Source organism: Pseudophryne corroboree, unplaced genomic scaffold (genome assembly GCF_028390025.1).
Source record: "Pseudophryne corroboree isolate aPseCor3 unplaced genomic scaffold, aPseCor3.hap2 scaffold_526, whole genome shotgun sequence".
In the NCBI taxonomy this organism is placed as follows: domain Eukaryota; kingdom Metazoa; phylum Chordata; class Amphibia; order Anura; family Myobatrachidae; genus Pseudophryne; species Pseudophryne corroboree.
Window position 1 is genome coordinate 763 of NW_026970128.1, and position 18,461 is coordinate 19,223.

The 18,461-nt window shown below is 48.0% G+C and overlaps 15 non-coding genes and 4 pseudogenes across 15 annotated transcripts; 16 read left to right on the top strand and 3 right to left on the bottom strand.

Annotated features, from left to right (window-relative positions):
• Positions 1-2,099: 2,099 nt before the first annotated feature.
• On the top strand, positions 2,100-2,263 carry LOC135031715 (U1 spliceosomal RNA). Its single transcript, XR_010227359.1, has one exon. It is a non-coding gene; the product is annotated as a U1 spliceosomal RNA (small nuclear RNA).
• Positions 2,264-2,415: 152 nt separating this feature from the next.
• Positions 2,416-2,557, top strand: LOC135031744 (U1 spliceosomal RNA; annotated as a pseudogene).
• Positions 2,558-3,249: 692 nt separating this feature from the next.
• Positions 3,250-3,413, top strand: LOC135031714 (U1 spliceosomal RNA). Its single transcript, XR_010227358.1, has one exon. It is a non-coding gene; the product is annotated as a U1 spliceosomal RNA (small nuclear RNA).
• Positions 3,414-3,565: 152 nt separating this feature from the next.
• On the top strand, positions 3,566-3,707 carry LOC135031754 (U1 spliceosomal RNA; annotated as a pseudogene).
• A 692-nt stretch (positions 3,708-4,399) lies between these two features.
• Positions 4,400-4,563, top strand: LOC135031725 (U1 spliceosomal RNA). Its single transcript, XR_010227369.1, has one exon. It is a non-coding gene; the product is annotated as a U1 spliceosomal RNA (small nuclear RNA).
• Positions 4,564-7,866: 3,303 nt separating this feature from the next.
• LOC135031755 (U1 spliceosomal RNA) lies at positions 7,867-8,029 on the bottom strand. Its single transcript, XR_010227398.1, has one exon. It is a non-coding gene; the product is annotated as a U1 spliceosomal RNA (small nuclear RNA).
• A 152-nt stretch (positions 8,030-8,181) lies between these two features.
• LOC135031739 (U1 spliceosomal RNA) lies at positions 8,182-8,345 on the bottom strand. Its single transcript, XR_010227385.1, has one exon. It is a non-coding gene; the product is annotated as a U1 spliceosomal RNA (small nuclear RNA).
• Positions 8,346-9,019: 674 nt separating this feature from the next.
• Positions 9,020-9,175, bottom strand: LOC135031695 (U1 spliceosomal RNA). The gene has a single exon (XR_010227339.1). It is a non-coding gene; the product is annotated as a U1 spliceosomal RNA (small nuclear RNA).
• Positions 9,176-11,536: 2,361 nt separating this feature from the next.
• On the top strand, positions 11,537-11,700 carry LOC135031734 (U1 spliceosomal RNA). Its single transcript, XR_010227379.1, has one exon. It is a non-coding gene; the product is annotated as a U1 spliceosomal RNA (small nuclear RNA).
• A 152-nt stretch (positions 11,701-11,852) lies between these two features.
• LOC135031756 (U1 spliceosomal RNA) lies at positions 11,853-11,987 on the top strand (annotated as a pseudogene).
• A 702-nt stretch (positions 11,988-12,689) lies between these two features.
• On the top strand, positions 12,690-12,853 carry LOC135031735 (U1 spliceosomal RNA). Its single transcript, XR_010227380.1, has one exon. It is a non-coding gene; the product is annotated as a U1 spliceosomal RNA (small nuclear RNA).
• A 152-nt stretch (positions 12,854-13,005) lies between these two features.
• Positions 13,006-13,140, top strand: LOC135031758 (U1 spliceosomal RNA; annotated as a pseudogene).
• Positions 13,141-13,842: 702 nt separating this feature from the next.
• Positions 13,843-14,006, top strand: LOC135031727 (U1 spliceosomal RNA). Its single transcript, XR_010227370.1, has one exon. It is a non-coding gene; the product is annotated as a U1 spliceosomal RNA (small nuclear RNA).
• A 152-nt stretch (positions 14,007-14,158) lies between these two features.
• On the top strand, positions 14,159-14,321 carry LOC135031762 (U1 spliceosomal RNA). The gene has a single exon (XR_010227400.1). It is a non-coding gene; the product is annotated as a U1 spliceosomal RNA (small nuclear RNA).
• Positions 14,322-14,991: 670 nt separating this feature from the next.
• Positions 14,992-15,155, top strand: LOC135031719 (U1 spliceosomal RNA). The gene has a single exon (XR_010227363.1). It is a non-coding gene; the product is annotated as a U1 spliceosomal RNA (small nuclear RNA).
• A 152-nt stretch (positions 15,156-15,307) lies between these two features.
• On the top strand, positions 15,308-15,471 carry LOC135031752 (U1 spliceosomal RNA). The gene has a single exon (XR_010227397.1). It is a non-coding gene; the product is annotated as a U1 spliceosomal RNA (small nuclear RNA).
• A 668-nt stretch (positions 15,472-16,139) lies between these two features.
• Positions 16,140-16,303, top strand: LOC135031738 (U1 spliceosomal RNA). The gene has a single exon (XR_010227384.1). It is a non-coding gene; the product is annotated as a U1 spliceosomal RNA (small nuclear RNA).
• A 152-nt stretch (positions 16,304-16,455) lies between these two features.
• On the top strand, positions 16,456-16,618 carry LOC135031686 (U1 spliceosomal RNA). Its single transcript, XR_010227334.1, has one exon. It is a non-coding gene; the product is annotated as a U1 spliceosomal RNA (small nuclear RNA).
• A 671-nt stretch (positions 16,619-17,289) lies between these two features.
• Positions 17,290-17,453, top strand: LOC135031685 (U1 spliceosomal RNA). Its single transcript, XR_010227333.1, has one exon. It is a non-coding gene; the product is annotated as a U1 spliceosomal RNA (small nuclear RNA).
• The last annotated feature ends 1,008 nt before the right edge of the window (positions 17,454-18,461 follow it).

The window sequence follows — 18,461 nt, forward strand, 5'->3', positions numbered from 1 at the left end:
TATATTGACAGCATTGTTTTCTTTAAAAAATCCACTTAATTTTCTTTACCCTATTACTGAAATGGTAATTGACAAAAACAAACTACATTGTCACCAGAAGAGCAATGCAAAATGTACAAGTGATATATGAAAATCATCTTCCATCTTGAATTTCAATGATGCATTGGGACAACAATTTGTGAGAAACATCTTCACCCATAAAGAAAGATTTTCTTAATTCCTTACCTGTGTGCTGATTAGATATCACCTTGTTTTCACATTAAACAGACTTCCCCATGAGGAAGCAGCAAGGATGCAGTGACGTTTCCTGGTGTCAACCTGTATTATTTCAGTAGACATTGAAATGAGGATGCATCTTTGATGCCTTTCCAATGAAGCAAGTTTAATTCAGTAATAGGTGAAAAACCATTCCTACAAAGGTGTTAATCAGAGACTTGGCTTTGTGGACACTTTTCAGAGAGCAAATTTGTTAGCATAAACATAAAATCAGAAAATGAAGAGCTGTTTAATCACTCAATTGGACTTTTCTGCCAGCATAATTTTTTTTCTCTGCAACTCACTGCTAAATTGTGCTTCCTAGCTGTTTTTTTATAAAATCACTTAATCAAATCTAACTCTGATTACATCAGAGAAGGCCAGGTACCCTACACCATAAGGGGGGTTTTTGAAATTTTGACTTGTCTACTTAAAGATCACCAAAATCTGATTACAAGGTCAATTACATCCCTGGGTGGGATTGAACCACCAACCTTTTGGTTAATAGCCAAACATGCTAACCGATTGCGCCACAGAGACACCTTGCGAAAGTCAATACTGACAAAGGCTAATAAGCATTCATCTAGAACGTTTCCTAGAAAAACTTTAAAAAGTCAATAATCTGGAGAATTTTTGTAAGAAACACATTGGTACTTTCCCATGATGAGTGAGTGCTTCAGGATTTCTTGCACTTACATGGGCTATTAACCAAAAGGTTGGTGGTTCAATCCCACCCAGGGATGTAATTGACCTTGTCATCAGATTTTGGTGATCTTTAAGTAGACAAGTCAAAATTTCAAACCCCCTCTTATGGTGTAGGGTACCTGGCCTTCTCTGACGTAATCAGAGTTAGATTTAATTAAGTGATTTTATAAAAAACAGCTAGGAAGCACAATTTAGCAGTGGGTTGCAGAGAAAAAAATAACATTTTAAACCTACCGGTAATTTTTTTTTCTCGTAGTCCGTAGAGGATGATGGGGACTCCGTAAGGACCATGGGGGATAGACGGGCTCCGCAGCAGACATGGGCACTTTAAGAAAGACTTTAGATCTGGGTGTGCACTGGCTCCTCCCTCTATGCCCCTCCTCCATACCTCAGTTAGAGAAACTGTGCCCAGAGGAGACGGACAGTACGAGGAAAGGATTTTTGTTAATCCAAGGTCAAGATTCATACCAGCCACACCAATCACACCGTATAACTTGTGATATACTACCCAGTTAACAGTATGAAAACAACATAGCATCAGTCCAAGACCGATGAAAACTAACATATAACCCTTATGTAAGCAATAACTATATACAAGTCTTGCAGAAGTAGACCGCACTTGGGACGGGCACCCAGCATCCTCTACGGACTACGAGAAAAAGATTTACCGGTAGGTTTAAAATCTTATTTTCTCTTACGTCCTAGAGGATGCTGGGGACTCCGTAAGGACCATGGGGATTATACCAAAGCTCCCAAACGGGCAGGAGAGTGCGGATGACTTTGCAGCACCGATTGAGCAAACAGGAGGTCCTCCTCAGCCAGGGTATCAAACTTATAGAACTTTGCAAAGGTGTTTGAACCAACTTTGACCCACTGCTTGGATGACATCACCATATGCAAATCCATCTGCGGCAGGCCTTCCCCCAGGAATGCTTGCACTAGTTGTTGCATTTGGTTTGTTGTTTGGGGGTGCTTCAGTATTAGGCAGCCTTCTGCCCTCCCATGTTCATCTGAAAATATGTGTTCTCCCTGCAGTTGTTGTCCCCAGATGAGAGTTCCCTTGTGCTGCCTCAGTTGAATCTCCTTTACTTGACAGAGATGTGCCTGAGCAGCGGCCCTCCCCAGCCCTATCCCAAATCATACTTATTTTGCATAGGAGATACCATGGTCATGAAGATTGTTCTCCCAGGGTTAGGTTAATTCATTGCATTCTGGGTATGCTGACCCCTGTGATTTCCCCAAATGTGGGAAACTCAACTGCATTATTTGTGGTAGTGGGGGACTGTGTTTGTGCTTTCCTCTGGTCAGCTCTGGTAAAAGTCAGATTTCTTTGTCTCAGATCTTCCTCTAGCCTTGTTCTTCTTTCGAGAGTTCCCTTGTGCTGCCTCAGTTGGATCTCCTTCACTTGACAGGGGGGTGCCCGAGCAGCGACCCTCCCCAGCTCTAGCCCAACTCCTACTTACCTGCCAGGTGAGATACTATGATCATGAAGATGCTTCTCCCAGGGCAAGGCTCACCCATTGCACTCTGGGTGTGCTGCCCCTGCGATTTCCCCAAATGTGGGAAACTTGACTGCATAATTTGTGTTTCCCCTGGTCGGCTCTCATATAATTCAGATCTCTTTGTCTCAGGTCTCTCTCCAGCCTAGTTTGCTGTCTGTTTCCACTTCTTTTTTCTTGAGCCCCTCCCTTCTATACCCTTGTGCACTATCCTGACTTCTCCCGTCTGCTTACTTTGTGCCTTCCAACGCACAATACAAACTACAGGTAGTGCTGCAGGGCCCACACCCTTTTACTTGCTTTACAGAGCAGCTCTGGAGCTGTTACAGTGCCCAGCTGCTGCAAGAAATCAGCTTGAATGCTTCAGGGGCTGGGGCATAGCCAACATGAGCCCCACACCGAAGGAGGGTGGAGGTGTTTAATGCGAACTAGGGGTCATCCAAGCGCCGCAAAAGGCCGCCATGCCCTGCACACCCCTTTATTCTTTTCATATGCAGACGAGGGTTGAAGCCAACTTTGACCCACTGCTTGGATGACATCACCATATTCAAATCCATCTGCTGCAGGCCTTCCCCCAGGAATGCTTGCACTAGTTGTTGCATTTGGTTTGTTGTTTGGGGGTGCTTCAGTATTAGGCAGCCTTCTGCCCTCCCATGTTCATCTGAAAATATGTGTTCTCCCTGCAGTTGTTGTCCCCAGATGAGAGTTCCCTTGTGCTGCCTCAGTTGAATCTCCTTTACTTGACAGAGATGTGCCTGAGCAGCGGCCCTCCCCAGCCCTATCCCAAATCATACTTATTTTGCATAGGAGATACCATGGTCATGAAGATTGTTCTCCCAGGGTTAGGTTCATTCATTGCATTCTGGGTATGCTGACCCCTGTGATTTCCCCAAATGTGGGAAACTCAACTGCATTATTTGTGGTAGTGGGGGACTGTGTTTGTGCTTTCCTCTGGTCAGCTCTGGTAAAAGTCAGATTTCTTTGTCTCAGATCTTCCTCTAGCCTTGTTCTTCTTTCGAGAGTTCCCTTGTGCTGCCTCAGTTGGATCTCCTTCACTTGACAGGGGGGTGCCCGAGCAGCGACCCTCCCCAGCTCTAGCCCAACTCCTACTTACCTGCCAGGTGAGATACTATGATCATGAAGATGCTTCTCCCAGGGCAAGGCTCACCCATTGCACTCTGGCTGTGCTGCCCCTGCGATTTCCCCAAATGTGGGAAACTTGACTGCATAATTTGTGTTTCCCCTGGTCGGCTCTCATATAATTCAGATCTCTTTGTCTCAGGTCTCTCTCCAGCCTAGTTTGCTGTCTGTTTCCACTTCTTTTTTCTTGAGCCCCTCCCTTCTATACCCTTGTGCACTATCCTGACTTCTCCCATCTGCTTATTTTGTGCCTTCCAACGCACAATGCAAACTACAGGTAGTGCTGCAGGGCCCACACCCTTTTACTTGCTTTACAGAGCAGCTCTGGAGCTGTTACAGTGCCCAGCTGCTGCAAGAAATCAGCTTGAATGCTTCAGGGGCTGGGGCATAGCCAACATGAGCCCCACACCGAAGGAGGGTGGAGGTGTTTAATGCGAACTAGGGGTCATCCAAGCGCCGCAAAAGGCTGCCATGCCCTGCACACCCCTTTTTTCTTTTCATATGCAGACGAGGGTTGAAGCCAACTTTGACCCACTGCTTGGATGACATCACCATATGCAAATCCATCTGCTGCAGGCCTTCCCCCAGGAATGCTTGCACTAGTAGTTGCATTTGGTTCGTTGTTTGGGGGTGCTTCAGTTTTAGGCAGCCTTCTGCCCTCCCATGTTCATCTGAAAATATGTGTTCTCCCTGCAGTTGTTGTCCCCAGATGAGAGTTCCCTTGTGCTGCCTCAGTTGAATCTCCTTTACTTGACAGAGATGTGCCTGAGCAGCGGCCCTCCCCAGCCCTATCCCAAATCATACTTATTTTGCATAGGAGATACCTTGGTCATGAAGATTGTTCTCCCAGGGTGAGGTTCATTCATTGCATTCTGGGTATGCTGACCCCTGTGATTTCCCCAAATGTGGGAAACTCGACTGCATTATTTGTGGTAGTGGGGGACTGTGTTTGTGCTTTCCTCTGGTCAGCTCTGGTAAAAGTCAGATTTCTTTGTCTCAGATCTTCCTCTAGCCTTGTTCTTCTTTCGAGAGTTCCCTTGTGCTGCCTCAGTTGGATCTCCTTCACTTGACAGGGGGTGCCCAAGCAGCAATCCTCCACAGCTCTAGCCCAACTCCTACTTACCTGCCAGGTGAGATACTATGATCTTCACTGTTAGGGCAATCAGGATGTGGAATTCCCTGCCGGGGAAGGTGGTAATGGCGGACTCTGTAATTGGATTTAAAAAAGGAATGGATACATTTCTGAATGAAAAAGCTATCCAAGGTTATAATACTTAAAATATCAACATGGTTAATCCGGGGGTAACATGAGTTGTAGTAGTTAACTAGTCATAAAACATTATTCAGCAAGTATGTAGAATCATCACAACTTAAAACAGGTTGAACACGATGGGCAATTTGCCTCTTTTCAACCTCAAAAACTATATTACTATATGTTACTATATTACTATGTTACTGTAGTATACAGAACACCACAATGTAATGAGCAGTGATAGTGAGCACTGATGAGGATACTAGAACTGACACTGAGCAGCAAGATGCAGCACTGGACTATTAGTAATGTACTGTAGTATGCTGAGCACCACAATGCAGCACAAGACAATGAGCAGTGATACTGAGCACTGATGAGGATACTACTGAGAACTGACACTGAGCAGGAGAGACACACTACTAGTATTACTGAGCAGCAATAAGTAACCACTGATACTGAGCACTGATATTGAGATTTCCACTGAGAGAACATAGCCACGTCCTCTCCGCTCCCTCTTCAATGCACGAGTAAAAATGGCGGCAACGCGCAGCTCTTTATATGAAATCCGAATCTCGCGAGAATCCGACAGCGGGATGATGACATTTTCCCTTGTTCAGGTTTTCCGAGTCAGGCGGGAACAACCGAGCCTGCCTCGGACCAGTGTAAACCACGTGGAGTTCGTGGGGAATTCGGTTCTCGGAGAACCGAACCCGCTCCTCTCTACCTTATACCCATATATTTTTTTATTTTCAATCTAAGCCCCTGCAGTTTTCTGTAAGCATCTGCTTCGCTATGATGATCAACAAGTCACAAGGGCAAACACTCAGGGCTTGAGGCGTAGATCTTAGGACCAGCTGCTACAAGCATGGCAGAGGTGTCACTATCACTGGTGACACCCAGAGAGGTGGCGAAGGAGATTGTAATGCAGTGCGCGCAGATAAGCAGCGCAATGGTAAAAAGGAGGCATGGTTTCATAGGTAGGGGCGTGGCCTGGTGGCCTGAATCTACATTTTGTTGCTCCGGGTGTCCCGGGGGTTGGGGGCTGCACCCGGGGACTAGTGTGTGAGCGGTGCTGGCTCCTGCACAGTGACAGGACATGGCCACCCAGCATGACGCCTCCCTTCTTGACCAATCTGTAATTGCAGTCGCACTGCAGTTCAGCGTGATCATAAAAAATGGTGTAGCCTCCTGCTGGTGCAGACTGTATGTGCGCGCAGGAAGCCGCCACCATTTTTGTGATCACAGCGGCTGAATGTGATGTCATACAGCCGCTGTGACCACGCCCCCTGTGTCTCCTCCGTTGCAGACCCCATTTTGAAGCCTTGCCCCCGCACCGCTCCATCCCTGACTTGGAAATGGAGTGTTGCTGACCCCCCTCTCCCCCCCTGCCCCGATTGACAGGCAGAGGCGATCGCATTCTCTGCGGGGTGCCGCAGAAAATGCAGGCACATGCGTATGCTCTTAGCAATTTTTGCAGTTGGATCGCTTACTGTGATTGCAATCCAACCTGAATCAGGCCCTATTACCTATCACAATGCGCTGCGGGCAGTACAAAATTGGTTTAATATGGGAGAAAAAACCCCAGACCTGTGCTCCTTAACTGTACCTGGTGGCTCGTGGAGCGGCTGCCCAGTAATCAGTGTCCACGCCAGTGCGCACACGGTCCACCCCCTACGGCCACGCTCCCCTTCATCAGCGGCCTCGTGATCCGGAAGGGCGGTGCGTGTGTGACTGACCTTAGGAAGAAACCGGAGCCTCCGCTGCAGTGACCCAGCAACCAGGGCACGGGAGTATACAGCGCCGCTGGGAGTGATGAAGCTGCAGTAAAGATGTCTATTAGACCTAGCCTGCTGCAGCCCTTGTAGATTCTCATAAAAAAAGTTCTTATTTTCTTGTCAAAATTAATAGCTAAGAATAGGCTGCCTGAGGCAGGCCCCTGTTAAGTGGCCTGCTACTGAAGGCACCAACTACAAACTGAGCTCCCTGTTCATGGAAGCGGGGTTATAGAGGAGAATGCGCTGAGCATCTTGGGAACAGTCAAAAGCTTTGAGCCGGTTGGTGCCTCAGATCAAGATCCTACTCTACACCCCAATGTGAATCCTTGTGGAGTCCAGTGTACCCCACAGAAGAAATTAATGTGTCACACCCATTGGCAGCAACCTTAGAATAGCTGCTGACGGGCACAATTGAGAAAGGAAGGGGGGGGGACATTTGAATCCAGCACATAGATGCAATTCAAATATGTAATTTGAACCTTCCTATTTTAAAATATAATGGATGAACTTCACCCTGTGATAACAATCTTCATGATATAGAGATCTCATATGCAAAATAAGTATGAGTTGGGATAGGGCTGGGGAGGGTGGCTGCTCGGGCAAGCCCCTCCCCCGTCAAGTTAAGGAGATTCAACTGAGGAAGCACAAGGGAACTCTCGTCTGGGGACAACAACTGCAGGGAGACCACATTTTTTCAGATGAACATGGGAGGGCGGAAGGCTGCCTAATACTGAAGCACCATCAAATATCAAACCATATGCAATAACTAGTACAAGCATTCCTGGGGGAAGGTCTGCAGGAGACGAATTTGCATACGGTGATGTCATCCAAGCAGTGGGCCAAAGTTGGCTGGAACCCTCATCTGCATATGAAAAGAGAAAAGGGTTATGCAGGGCATGGCAGCCTTTTGCGGCGCTTGGATGACCCCTAGTTCGCATTAAACACCTCCACCCTCCTTCGGTGTGGGGCTCATGTTGGCTATGCCCCAGCCCCTGAAGCATTCAAGCTGATTTCTTGCAGCAGCTGGGCACTGTAACAGCTCCAGAGCTGCTCTGTAAGGCAAATAAAAGGGTGTGGGCCCTGCAGCACTACCTGTAGTTCGCATTGTGCGTTGGAAGGCACAAAGTAAGCAGACGGGAGAAGTCAGGATAGTGCGCAAGGGCATAGAAGGGAGCGGCTCAAGAAAAGAGAAGTGGAAACAGACAGCAAACTAGGCTGGAGAGAGACCTGAGACAAAGAGATCTGAATTATACGAGAGCCGACCAGGGGAAACACAAATTATGCAGTCAAGTTTCCCATATTTGGGGAAATCGCAGGGGCAGCACACCCAGAGTGCAATGGTTGAGCCTTGCCCTGGGAGAAGCACCTTCAAGATCATAGTATCTCACCTGGCAGGTAAGTAGGAGTTGGGCTAGAGCTGGGGAGGGTCGCTGCTCGGGCACCCCCCTGTCAAGTGAAGGAGATCCAACTGAGGCAGCACAATGGAACTCTCGAAAGAAGAACAAGGCTAGAGGAAGATCTGAGACAAAGAAATCTGACTTTTACCAGAGCTGACCAGCGGAAAACACAAACACAGTCCCCAACTACCACAAATAATGCAGGCGGGTTTCCCACATTTGGGTAAATCACAGGGGTCAGCATACCCAGAATGCAATGAATGAACCTCACCCTGGGTGAACAATTTTCATGACCATGGTGTCTCCTATGCAAAATAAGTATGATTTGGGATAGGGCTGGGGAGGGCCGCTGCTCAGGCACATCTCTGTCAAGTAAAGGAGATTCAACTGAGGCAGCACAAGGGAACTCTCATATGGGGACAACAACTGCAGGGAGAACACATATTTTCAGATGAACATGGGAGGGCAGAAGGCTGCCTAATACTGAAGCACCCCCAAACAACAAACCAAATGCAACAACTAGTGCAAGCATTCCTGGGGGAAGGCCTGCAGCAGATGGATTTGCATATGGTGATGTTATCCAAGCAGTGGGTCAAAGTTGGCTTCAACCCTCATCTGCATATGAAAAGAGAAAAGGGGCGTGCAGGGCATGGCGGCCTTTTGCGGTGCTTGGATGACCCCTAGATCGCATTAAACACCCCCACCCTCCTTTGGTGTGGGGCTCATGTTGGCCATGCCCCATCCCATGAAGCATTCAAGCTGATTTCTTGCAGCAGCTGGGCACTGTAACAGCTCCAGAGCTGCTCTGTAAGGCAAGTAAAAGGGTGTGGGCCCTGCAGCACTACCTGTAGTTTGCATTGTGCATTGGAAGGCACAAAGTAAGCAGACGGGAGGAGAAGTCAGGATAGTGCACAAGGGTATAGAAGGGAGGGGCTCAAGAAAAAAGAAGTGGAAACAGAGAGCAAACTAGGCTGGAGAGAGACCTGAGACAAAGAGATCTGAATTATACGAGAGCCGACCAGAGGAAACACAAATTATGCAGTCAAGTGTCCCACATTTGGGGAAATCGTAGGAGCAGCACACCCAGTGTGCAATGGGTGAGCCTTGCCCTGGGAGAAGCACCTTCCTGATTATAGTATCTCACCTGGGTGTGCTGCCCCTGCGATTTCCCCAAATGTGGGAAACTAGACTGCATAATTTATGTTTCCCCTGGTCGGCTCTCATATAATTCAGATCTCTTTGTCTCAGGTCTCTCTCCAGCCTAGTTTGCTGTCTGTTTCCACTTCTTTTTTCTTGAGCCCCTCCCTTCTATACCCTTGTGGACTATCCTGACTTCTCCTCCTGTCTGCTTACTTTGTGCCTTCCAATGCACAATGCAAACTACAGGTAGTGCTGCAGGGCCCACACCCTTTTACTTGCCTTACAGAGCAGCTCTGGAGCTGTTACAGTGACAAGCTGCTGCAAGAAATCAGCTTGAATGCTTCAGGGGCTGGGGCATGGCCAACATGAGCCCCACACCGAAGGAGGGTGGGGGTGTTTAATGCGAACTAAGGGTCATCCAAGCGCCGCAAAAGGCCGCCATGCCCTGCATACCCCTTTTCTCTTTTCATATGCAGATGAGGGTTCCAGCCAACTTTGGCCCACTGCTTGGATGACATCACTATATGCATATCCGTCTTCTGCAGACCTTCCCCCAGGAATGCTTGTACTAGTTGTTGCATTTGGTTTGTTGTTTGGGGGTGCTTCAGTATTAGGCAGCCTTCTGCCCTCCCATGTTCATCTGAAAATATGTGTTCTCACTGCAGTTGTTGTCCCCAGATGAGAGTTCCCTTGTGCTGCCTCAGTTGAATCTCCTTTACTCTAAAACTTGTAAAACTTAGCAAAAGTGTTTACTAAATAGCTGCTCGGCAAAGTTGCAATGCCGAGACTCCCCGACCAGCTGCCCAGGATGAACCCACCTTTCTAGTAGAATGGGTCTTCACCTAATTCAGTAACGGCAATCCTGCCGTGGAATGAGCATGCTGAATCTTACCACAGATCCAGCGCATAATTGTCTACATGGAAGCAGGACACCCAATCCTGTTGGGAGCATACAGGACAAACAGAGCCTCTGTTTTCCTAATCTGAACCGTTCTGGTGACATAAATTTTCAAAGTTCTGACCACAGCCAGAGACTTTGACTCAACGAAGGTGTCAGTGGCCAAAGGCACCATGTGGAAAGATGAACCACCTTCGGCAGAAATAGTTGACGTGTCCTCAATTCTGCTCTATCTTCATGAAATATCAAATAAAGGCTCTTGTGATACTGCATGGTTTGTACTGTTTTCCATGTGCTCCCAGATCTTTCAAGCAAGAAGCATGGTCAAGAAAGTTCTGTTTGAAAAGAAACAACATTTACTGTCATTGTTATAGAATTTGGGAGAAAAAACAAGAAGAAATCTGCACTGTTGACGCACTGGACAGAATGAATGAATCATAAAATATAACCTTTATTAAGTATGTATTAAAATTGGATAAATATTAATATTATTATCCCAAACTGCAGTGAAACATAAAGGTTAAAATCACAGAACTAACATACATGTGCATAAGAAGAATAAAGAGATGTGAAAAAAAGGTTTAAAAAGCGTGTCCGTGTGTGATTATTTTTGAAGGCACAACCCTGGCGGGGTTGTTTATATAGATATATATGTTGCTAATAATCACTTTCTAGCGTAATGTTATTAAATAGCTGTTAGTATCTATGTCGTCAGGTACCACTGGGTCGTATCCTATATACTCCTGTGGGAAACTTGACTGCATAATTTGTGTTTCCCCTGGTCGGCTCTCGTATAATTCAGATCTCTTTGTCTCAGGTCTCTCTCCAGCCTAGTTTGCTGTCTGTTTCCACTTCTCTTTTCTTGAGCCGCTGCCTTCTATGCCCTTGTGCACTCTCCAGACTTCTCCTGTCTGCTTACTTTGTGCCTTCCAACGCACAATGCAAACTACAGGTAGTGCTGCAGGGCCCACACCCTTTTACTTGCCTTACAGAGCAGCTCTGGAGCTGTTACAGTGCCCAGCTGCAGCAAGAAATCAGCTTGAATGCTTCAGGGGCTGGGGCATAGCCAACATGAGCCCCACACCGACGGAGGGTGGAGGTGTTTAATGCAAACTAGGGGTCAGCCAAGCGCCGCAAAAGGCCGCCATGCCCTGCATGCCCCTTTTCTCTTTTCATATGCAGACGAGGGTTGAAGCCAACTTTGACCCACTGCTTGGATGACATCACCATATGCAAATCCATCTGCGGCAGGCCTTCCCCCAGGAATGCTTGCACTAGTTGTTGCATTTGGTTTGTTGTTTGGGGGTGCTTCAGTATTAGGCAGCCTTCTGCCCTCCCATGTTCATCTGAAAATATGTGTTCTCCCTGCAGTTGTTGTCCCCAGATGAGAGTTCCCTTGTGCTGCCTCAGTTGAATCTCCTTTACTTGACAGAGATGTGCCTGAGCAGCGGCCCTCCCCAGCCCTATCCCAAATCATACTTATTTTGCATAGGAGATACCATGGTCATGAAGATTGTTCTCCCAGGGTTAGGTTCATTCATTGCGTTCTGGGTATGCTGACCTCTGTGATTTCCCCAAATGTGGGAAACTCAACTGCATTATTTGTGGTAGTGGGGGACTGTGTTTGTGCTTTCCTCTGGTCAGCTCTGGTAAAAGTCAGATTTCTTTGTCTCAGATCTTCCTCTAGCCTTGTTCTTCTTTCAAGAGTTCCCTTGTGCTGCCTCAGTTGGATCTCCTTCACTTGACAGGGGGGTGCCCGAGCAGCGACCCTCCCCAGCTCTAGCCCAACTCCTACTTACCTGCCAGGTGAGATACTATGATCATGAAGTTGCTTCTCCCAGGGCAAGGCTCACCCATTGCACTCTGGGTGTGCTGCCCCTGCGATTTCCCCAAATATGGGAAACTTGATTGCATAATTTGTGTTTCCCCTAGTCGGCTCTCATATAATTCAGATCTCTTTGTCTCAGGTCTCTCTCCAGCCTAGTTTGCTGTCTGTTTCCACTTCTTTTTTCTTGAGCCCCTCCCTTCTATACCCTTGTGCACTATCCTGACTTCTCCTCCTGTCTGCTTACTTTGTGCCTTCCGATGCACAATGCAAACTACAGGTAGTGCTGCAGGGCCCACACCCTTTTACTTGCCTTACAGAGCAGCTCTGGAGCTGTTACAGTGCCCAGCTGCTGCAAGAAATCAGCTTGAATGCTTCAGGGGCTGGGGCATAGCCAACATGAGCCCCACACCGACGGAGGGTGGAGGTGTTTAATGCGAACTAAGGGTCATCCAAGCGCCGCAAAAGGCCGCCATGCCCTGCATACCCCTTTTCTCTTTTCATATGCAGATGAGGGTTCCAGCCAACTTTGGCCCACTGCTTGGATGACATCACTGTATGCAAATCCGTCTTCTGCAGACCTTCCCCCAGGAATGCTTGTACTAGTTGTTGCATTTGGTTTGTTGTTTGGGGGTGCTTCAGTATTAGGCAGCCTTCTGCCCTCCCATGTTCATCTGAAAATATGTGTTCTCCCTGCAGTTGTTGTCCCCAGATGAGAGTTCCCTTGTGCTGCCTCAGTTGAATCTCCTTTACTTGACAGAGATGTGCCTGAGCAGCGGCCCTCCCCAGCCCTATCCCAAATCATACTTATTTTGCATAGGAGATACCATGGTCATGAAGATTGTTCTCCCAGGGTTAGGTTCATTCATTGCGTTCTGGGTATGCTGACCTCTGTGATTTCCCCAAATGTGGGAAACTCAACTGCATTATTTGTGGTAGTGGGGGACTGTGTTTGTGCTTTCCTCTGGTCAGCTCTGGTAAAAGTCAGATTTCTTTGTCTCAGATCTTCCTCTAGCCTTGTTCTTCTTTCCAGAGTTCCCTTGTGCTGCCTCAGTTGGATCTCCTTCACTTGACAGGGGGGTGCCCGAGCAGCGACCCTCCCCAGCTCTAGCCCAACTCCTACTTACCTGCCAGGTGAGATACTATGATCATGAAGTTGCTTCTCCCAGGGCAAGGCTCACCCATTGCACTCTGGGTGTGCTGCCCCTGCGATTTCCCCAAATATGGGAAACTTGATTGCATAATTTGTGTTTCCCCTAGTCGGCTCTCATATAATTCAGATCTCTTTGTCTCAGGTCTCTCTCCAGCCTAGTTTGCTGTCTGTTTCCACTTCTTTTTTCTTGAGCCCCTCCCTTCTATACCCTTGTGCACTATCCTGACTTCTCCTCCTGTCTGCTTACTTTGTGCCTTCCGATGCACAATGCAAACTACAGGTAGTGCTGCAGGGCCCACACCCTTTTACTTGCCTTACAGAGCAGCTCTGGAGCTGTTACAGTGCCCAGCTGCTGCAAGAAATCAGCTTGAATGCTTCAGGGGCTGGGGCATAGCCAACATGAGCCCCACACCGACGGAGGGTGGAGGTGTTTAATGCGAACTAAGGGTCATCCAAGCGCCGCAAAAGGCCGCCATGCCCTGCATACCCCTTTTCTCTTTTCATATGCAGATGAGGGTTCCAGCCAACTTTGGCCCACTGCTTGGATGACATCACTGTATGCAAATCCGTCTTCTGCAGACCTTCCCCCAGGAATGCTTGTACTAGTTGTTGCATTTGGTTTGTTGTTTGGGGGTGCTTCAGTATTAGGCAGCCTTCTGCCCTCCCATGTTCATCTGAAAATATGTGTTCTCCCGGCAGTTGTTGTCCCCAGATGAGAGTTCCCTTGTGCTGCCTCATTTGAATCTCCTTTACTTGACAGAGATGTGCCTGAGCAGCGGCCCTCCCCAGCCCTATCCCAAATCATACTTATTTTGCATAGGAGATACCATGGTCATAAAGATTGTTCTCCCAGGGTGAGGTTCATTCATTGCATTCTGTGTATGCTGACCCCTGTGATTTCCCCAAATGTGGGAAACTCAACTGCATTATTTGTGGTAGTGGGGGACTGTGTTTGTGTTTTCCTCTGGTCAGCTCTGGTAAAAGTCAGATTTCTTTGTCTCAGATCTTCCTCTAGCCTTGTTCTTCTTTCGAGAGTTCCATTGTGCTGCCTCAGTTTGATCTCCTTCACTTGACAGGGGGGTACCCGAGCAGCGACCCTCCCCAGCTCTAGCCCAACTCCTACATAACTGCCAGGTGAGATACTATGATCATGAAGGTGCTTCTCCCAGGGCAAGGCTCACCCATTGCACTCTGGGTGTGCTGCTCCTGCGATTTCCCCAAATGTGGGAAACTTGACTGCATAATTTGCGTTTCCCCTGGTCGGCTCTCGTATAATTCAGATCTCTTTGTCTCAGGTCTCTCTCCAGCCTAGTTTGCTGTCTGTTTCCACTTCTCTTTTCTTGAGCCGCTGCCTTCTATGCCCTTGTGCACTCTCCTGACTTCTCCTGTCTGCTTACTTTGTGCCTTCCAACGCACAATGCAAACTACAGGTAGTGCTGCAGGGCCCACACCCTTTTACTTGCCTTTCAGAGCAGCTCTGGAGCTGTTACAGTGCCCAGCTGCTGCAAGAAATCAGCTTGAATGCTTCAGGGGCTGGGGCATAGCCAACATGAGCCCCACACCGACGGAGGGTGGAGGTGTTTAATGCGAACTAAGGGTCATCCAAGCGCCGCAAAAGGCCGCCATGCCCTGCATACCCCTTTTCTCTTTTCATATGCAGATGAGGGTTCCAGCCAACTTTGGCCCACTGCTTGGATGACATCACCGTATGCAAATACGTCTTCTGCAGACCTTCCCCCAGGAATGCTTGTACTAGTTGTTGCATTTGGTTTGTTGTTTGGGGTGCTTCAGTATTAGGCAGCCTTCTGCTCTCCCATGTTCATCTGAAAATATGTGTTCTCCCTGCAGTTGTTGTCCCCAGATGAGAGTTCTCTTGTGCTGCCTCAGTTGAATCTCCTTTACTTGACAGAGATGTGCCTGAGCAGCGGCCCTCCCCAGCCCTATCCCAAATCATACTTATTTTGCATAGGAGATACCATGGTCATGAAGATTGTTCTTCCAGGGTGAGGTTCATTCATTGCATTCTGGGTATGCTGACCCCTGTGATTTCCCCAAATGTGGGAAACTCGACTGCATTATTTGTGGTAGTGGGGGACTGTGTTTGTGCTTTCCTCTGGTCAGCTCTGGTAAAAGTCAGATTTCTTTGTCTCAGATCTTCCTCTAGCCTTGTTCTTTTTTTGAGAGTTTCCTTGTGCTGCCTCAGTTGGATTTCCTTCACTTGACAGGGGGGTGCCCGAGCAGCGACCCTCCCCAGCTCTAGCCCAACTCCTACTTACCTGCCAGGTGAGATACTATGATCAGGAAGGTGCTTCTCCCAGGGCAAGGCTCACCCATTGCACTCTGGGTGTGCTGCTCCTACGATTTCCCCAAATGTGGGACACTTGACTACATAATTTGTGTTTCCTCTGGTCGGCTACTCGTATAATTCAGATCTCTTTGTCTCAGGTCTCTCTCCAGCCTAGTTTGCTGTCTGTTTCCACTTCTCTTTTCTTGAGCCCCTGCCCTTGCCCTTGTGCACTCTCCTGACTTCTCCTGTCTGCTTACTTTGTGCCTTCCAACGCACAATGCAAATTACAGGTAGTGCTGCAGGGCCAACACCCTTTTACTTGCCTTACAGAGCAGCTCTGGAGCTGTTACAGTGCCCAGCTGCTGCAAGAAATCAGCTTGAATGCTTCAGGGGCTGGGGCATAGCCAACATGAGCCCCACACCGACGGAGGGTGGAGGTGTTTAATGCGAACTAAGGGTCATCCAAGCGCCGCAAAAGGCCGCCATGCCCTGCATACCCCTTTTCTCTTTTCATATGCAGATGAGGGTTCCAGCCAACTTTGGCCCACTGCTTGGATGACATCACCGTATGCAAATCCGTCTTCTGCAGACCTTTTCCCAGGAATGCTTGTACTAGTTGTTGCATTTGGTTTGTTGTTTGGGGGTGCTTCAGTATTAGGCAGCCTTCTGCTCTCCCATGTTCATCTGAAAATATGTGTTCTCCCTGCAGTTGTTGTCCCCAGATGAGAGTTCCCTTGTGCTGCCTCAGTTGAATCTCCTTTACTTGACAGAGATGTGCCTGAGCAGCGGCCCTCCCCAGCCCTATCCCAAATCATACTTATTTTGCATAGGAGATACCATTGTCATGAAGATTGTTCTCCCAGGGTGAGGTTCATTCATTGCATTCTGGGTATGCTGACCCCTGTCATTTCCCCAAATGTGGGAAACTCGACTGCATTATTTGTGGTAGTGGGGGACTGTGTTTGTGCTTTCCTCTGGTCAGCTCTGGTAAAAGTCAGATTTCTTTGTCTCAGATCTTCCTCTAGCCTTGTTCTTTTTTCGAGAGTTTCCTTGTGCTGCCTCAGTTGGATCTCCTTCACTTGACAGGGGGGTGCCCGAACAGCGACCCTCCCCAGCTCTAGCCCAACTCCTACTTACCTGCCAGGTGAGATACTATGATCAGGAAGGTGCTTCTCCCAGGGCAAGGCTCACCCAATGCACTCTGGGTGTGCTGCTCCTACGATTTCCCCAAATGTGGGACACTTGATTACATAATTTGTGTTTCCTCTGGTCGGCTCTCGTATAATTCAGATCTCTTTGTCTCAGGTCTCTCTCCAGCCTAGTTTGCTGTCTGTTTCCACTTCTCTTTTCTTGAGCCGCTCCCTTCTATGCCCTTGTGCACTATCCTGACTTCTCCCGTCTGCTTACTTTGTGCCTTCCAACGCACAATGCAAACTACAGGTAGTGCTGCAGGGCCCACACCCTTTTACTTGCTTTACAGAGCAGCTCTGGAGCTGTTACAGTGCCCAGCTGCTGCAAGAAATCAGCTTGAATGCTTCAGGGGCTGGGGCATAGCCAACATGAGCCCCACACCGAAGGAAGGTGGAGGTGTTTAATGCAAACTAGGGGTCATCCAAGCGCCGCAAAAGGCCGCCATGCCCTGCACACCCCTTTTTTATTTTCATATGCAGACGAGGGTTGAAGCCAACTTTGACCCACTGCTTGGATGACATCACCATATGCAAATCCATCTGCTGCAGGCCTTCCCCCAGGAATGCTTGCACTAGTAGTTGCATTTGGTTTGTTGTTTGGGGGTGCTTCAGTGTTAGGCAGCCTTCTGCCCTCCCATGTTCATCTGAAAATATGTGTTCTCCCTGCAGTTGTTGTCCCCAGATGAGAGTTCCCTTGTGTTGCCTCAGTTGAATCTCCTTTACTTGACAGAGATGTGCCTGAGCAGCTGCCCTCCCCAGCCCTATCCCAAATCATACTTATTTTGCATAGGAGATACCATGGTCATGAAGATTGTTCTCCCAGGGTGAGGTTCATTCATTGCACTCTGGGTATGCTGACCCCTGTGATTTCCCCAAATGTGGGAAACTCGACTGCATTATTTGTGGTAGTGGGGGACTGCGTTTGTGCTTTCCTCTGGTCAGCTCTGGTAAAAGTCAGATTTCTTTGTCTCAGATCTTCCTCTAGCCTTGTTCTTCTTTCGAGAGTTCCCTTGTGCTGCCTCAGTTGGATCTCCTTCACTTGACAGGGGGTGCCCGAGCAGCAATCCTCCACAGCTCTAGCCCAACTCCTACTTACCTGCCAGGTGAGATACTATGATGTTCACTGTTAGGGCAATCAGGATGTGGAATTCCCTGCCAGGGAAGGTGGTAATGGCGGACTCTGTAATTGGATTTAAAAAAGGAATGGATACATTTCTGAATGAAAAAGCTATCCAAGGTTATAATACTTAAAATATCAACATGGTTAATCCGGGGGTAACATGAGTTATAGTAGCTAACTAGTCATAAAACATTATTCAGCAAGTATGTAGAATCATCACAACTTAAAACAGGTTGAACACGATGGGCAATTTGCCTCTATTCAACCTCAAAAACTATGTTACTATATGTTACTATATTACTATGTTACTGTAGTATACAGAACACCACAATGTAATGAGCAGTGATAGTGAGCACTGATGAGGATACTAGAACTGACACTGAGCAGCAAGATGCAGCACTGGACTATTAGTAATGTACTGTAGTATGCTGAGCACCACAATGCAGCACAAGACAATGAGCAGTGATACTGAGCACTGATGAGGATACTACTGAGAACTGACACTGAGCAGGAGAGACACACTACTAGTATTACTGAGCAGCAATAAGTAACCACTGATACTGAGCACTGATATTGAGATTTCCACTGAGAGAACATAGCCACGTCCTCTCCGCTCTTTCTTCAATGCACGAGTAAAAATGGCGGCAACGCGCAGCTCTTTATATGGAATCCGAATCTCGAGAGAATCCGACAGCGGGATGATGACATTTTCCCTTGTTCAGGTTTTCCGAGTCAGGCGGGAACAACCGAGCCTGCCTCGGACCATTGTAAACCACATGGAGTTCGTCGGGAATTCGGTTCTCGGAGAACCGAACCCGCTCCTCT